The sequence below is a fragment of the Lactuca sativa genome, chromosome 4 (genome assembly GCF_002870075.4).
Source record: "Lactuca sativa cultivar Salinas chromosome 4, Lsat_Salinas_v11, whole genome shotgun sequence".
Lineage (NCBI taxonomy): Eukaryota > Viridiplantae > Streptophyta > Magnoliopsida > Asterales > Asteraceae > Lactuca > Lactuca sativa.
In genome coordinates, this window is record NC_056626.2 from 67,008,188 (window position 1) to 67,012,499 (window position 4,312).

The 4,312-nt window shown below is 29.7% G+C and overlaps 1 long non-coding RNA gene across 1 annotated transcript; it reads left to right on the forward strand.

The window, feature by feature from the left end:
* The first annotated feature begins 1,363 nt into the window (after window positions 1-1,363).
* Window positions 1,364-3,313, forward strand: LOC111879977 (uncharacterized). The gene is made up of 3 exons (XR_002846299.3): window positions 1,364-1,882; window positions 2,688-2,930; window positions 3,022-3,313. It is a non-coding gene; the product is annotated as an uncharacterized LOC111879977 (long non-coding RNA).
* Window positions 3,314-4,312: the final 999 nt, after the last annotated feature.

The following is a 4,312-nucleotide window of genomic DNA, read 5'->3' on the forward strand; positions in this document are numbered from 1 at the left end:
CCTTTTCTACCAGAAATTCATTGCCAAGTAATTTGTAGTGATACACTTGTAAAACCTGCACATTAAACATACAAATAATTAACTACAATTCTATTAGAATACAACAAATAATATTATTACAAAATAAACTATTCTGCAAGAATATTATTTAAGAATTTGTATTATCAAGAATATATCCAACAAACAAAATAAGGAACTAGCATCAACCTATTCTGACAGAATAAGGAACTAACATTCTTCGGGTTCCATGTGTTTCTTCTCGATATGTTCAATGTATTAAACTACAAATTCTAACAGAATAAGGAACTAGCATCAACCTATTGTTATGAAAATGGCATCCAACCCAATCTAAATTGAGTTATATAGTTCTGAAAAGAATAAGGAACAAAGTGAAGTAAAAACATTAATGATTTTTAACTATTTTTTCATTGAGACATTTTATCAAACACGTGGTGTGCTTCTTCAGTTTCTTCAAAAAAAATTAGTGATAGTCTTACCAATTTTGGCAATCAAAATTGGGTTTTGAAATCTGGAAAACATAATTCACAATCAAAAGTTAAGTACTTTTGAGATTATGTGCACCAGTATCAGATGTCAATTTGAATTACTAGCCTAAAAAAAATTAAAAGTACCTGGGATTGAAATTATTTGGTGGCGACGCCCTTTTCATCTTCAGTTACAATGGTTTAGTCTTGTGAAGAAGCGGAGCAGTAGAAGAAGCCAACCGTGAGACATAATCGAACCATTTTATAAGTAGCGGAGGAGACGAGGAAGAGGCTACACGCGTTTTCCATCAATTCTTGTGACAAGTTGCCTCCACCACCATCATCACCGATGATGATTGATCGATTAAAGAAAAAAATGAGTTTATGAAAAGAAAGAAAATCTTAATAATTGATTGGAGAAGGATAATGACCTGATAATGAGTTTTGAATCTTGATGATTGATTGTAGAAGAAGAAGCAGAAGACGTGGATTAGAAACGATGATGAGTTAGATTTAGGGCTAGGGTTAAGTAATTGGTCAAAGAGATTTTTATGGTAATTCCTATTAATTAAGGGATTTTATTTTAATTATCATTCTAAAGTTACATAATTACCCTTATTCAATTTTTTTAATTATTTAATTATTCTTCAATTCCTATTGGTGCATTCAGTCAGACAATAGTTGTCAAAAACATTTAAACTTAATTTTATATATATATATATATATATATATATATATATATATATATATATATATATATATAAAAAGAGATAGATAGATTCAATTATTCTAACTAAGTTTTGTATGAAAGTAGGAATGATCGTGTCGTTCCAAAAACGAAATTAGGTAATGTTAGCTATAATTATTTATGGTACTTGTTAAAACGAATTAATAACCCATTAAATTGAAAATCAATTTTAAATCGCCCATCGTTCATCTTTATTAACCTTACCTGCCTATGATTGAAGAAGATAAGAGGGTTGGAGCTTGCCCTTCGCCGGCCAACAACATCAGCCACCACCGAGCCACCATCACCACTGAACAACATCAGCCATGACCATTCATCTTCAACTGGTAAAACACAATATTTAAAAAGAACATACTCGTGCTTTTTCCCTTTATATGGCGATCGATTGAAGGTGAAGGTAAAAATCTCACCTCCAGTCTCCAGGCCTCCAACCGACACTCCTAAAATCGAAAATTCAAAATTATTCTGTGGTTCTTCAATATTCATCGTCATCGTCGCATACAGAGACTTACACCCGAAGACACTTTTCTTAACCTTGTCGACGATCACATGAACATCGACTTCTACTCACTGATGCTAGCAAGCAGCGACACACCACCGGTCTTCCACTCCGGCGCAGCAGGGTAGTGACGACCGATTTGTTCATCAGGTAACATTAAGGTTTTTTATTGCAAATGTTGTTCGAAATCAACCTCTTCTGTTGAATCTTTTTTCTTGCAAAATCAATTCGAAAGCTACATGTTTTGCTGATATGAACCTCTTATGCTTATTAGTTTGTTGTATGCACCAAAGCTTGAAAATAATTTGATTTTTTTGATTCAAATGCACATATGTGTTTACCTTATTTGTTTAGAATCATGTTGTGAGACCTATTTTGATCTTTCTCTACCCACTTTCTTGACGAGTACTTCGTTTTTTGTGTATGAAGTATTTAATTTTGTCAAGGCAATTTGGTAATATCTAGTTGTATGATGTTTGTTGACAATTTCTGGTTGTATCTCGTGGTTGTATGTGAATCTGATAACAGTAATATGTATCTGGTTAACTGAGATTCTGATTCAAATACACTTATACACGTATGGACCAAAGATTTAAAATAATTTGATTTTTTTTATTCAAATGCATGTATGTATTTACCTTATCTGTTTAGAATCATGTTGTGAAACCTGTTTTGATCTTTCTCTACCCACTTTCTTGACGAGTACTTTGTTTTTTGTTGTAAGAAGTATTTAATTTTGTCAAGGCAATTTGGTAATTTCTAGTTGTTTGTTTTTTGTTGTAAGAATATTTAATTTTGTCAAGGCAATTTGGTAATTTCTAGTTGTATGATGTTTGTTGACAATTTTTAGTTGTATCTCGTGGTTGTATGTGAATCTGATAACAGTAATATGTATCTGTTTAGCTGAGATTCTGATTCAAATACACTTCTACACGAATGGGTTGTTGTTTTTCAGGGGATATGAATGCAAACAGTCGAAGATATTGCTCCAACTTCAAGTAGTCAAGAAGTGGGAGGTTCATGTTCTAATTAAGTAAATACATTTGATGAAGATGGAGATGAAGTGGTCGGTTCAAAAGCGGGACAACAAGTTTGGATGATTTTGTTTGATCCAAACATGTTATTTGAGTTTCATTGTTGTGGTGCTATAACGACAGAAGATGATTGAATGATCTATTGAGACGGAGATGGTGATGAAGTATACACATAAATTATTGAATCAATTTTCTTGCCTAGATCTTGTTATTCTCATGGTAGTCATTCTGACAGAAATCCATTTCATGTTATAGTTATTCTTGAAGAATGTTATGATGAAAGGCATCAAGGTTATAGAGATAGATGGAAGGGGGGCATGATAATCAAGGTCCTTACGTCTGCATGAAAATGTGTGGGATGAAGATGAAGAATGGTCACTGATCTTCCAAAAAGAAAGCAATGTTCATAGTTTTTTTAAAGAGAAATTTATGTTCATAATTGTATTATTAAGAATGAATGAAACTTATTCTAAACAATTAAAATTCATGTCATATAAAATTTGTATTCATTAAAAATTATTTATCTTGATAATATATGTTTATATTATTCTGTCAGAATATAATGTTTGTTTTTCAAGATAACCATGAACACATTCTTTTAGAATGTCCGAATTAATATAAATATTAAAAAAAAAATTATATTTTTAAAGTTAAAAGAATTAATAATTTTCTAAAATCTGTAATTTTCCTTTTTTAAATTTATGTTAATTGATTAAAATACCCTTACAATGAAATTAGATGGTATTTTGCATTTATTTTAGATCAATATTATTTATTAATAGTTTTCTTAAAATAACTAAAATAATTAGCTCACAATCATTCCTACATCTACATAATAATTACTCAGAACACAATAACCTAAGCATATATATATATATATATATATATATATATATATATATATATATATATATATATATATATATATATATATATATATATATATATATATATATATATATGCAGAAATCGCTAATCGACCGCTAACCGGTGGATTAGCGATTAGGGATTAATTGGTTAGGCGGGGATTAATCTGGGACCATTAATTATTAAGAAAATTATTCAAAAAATTATAAATCTAATTTTAATCCTACAAAAAAAGTGATTAATCGGCGATTAGGTCCGATTAGGCCCGATTAGGTCCGACTTTGCCCTGCATTGACCAAACCCGATTAGGTCCGATTATGTCCAATTTGGCCTGATTAGGTCCGATTAATTTCGAATTTGACATGTATTGACTAAACCCGATTATAGTGACCGATTAGCAATAAATCTCATCGGTGGAGGTCCAAGTAGCGATTAATCGGCCGATTTCTGCAACACTAATATATATATATATATATATATATATATATATATATATATATATATATATATATATATATATATATATATATATATATATATAATTGTGTTATATTAACAATTTATTTGTTATAACTTTATATTAACATAATTTGTAACATTATATTAATAAAAAAAGATAGAATATATATTTATCAAAATTTAATTAGTAGAATGGGTGTGTTTGACAATATATGTAAAT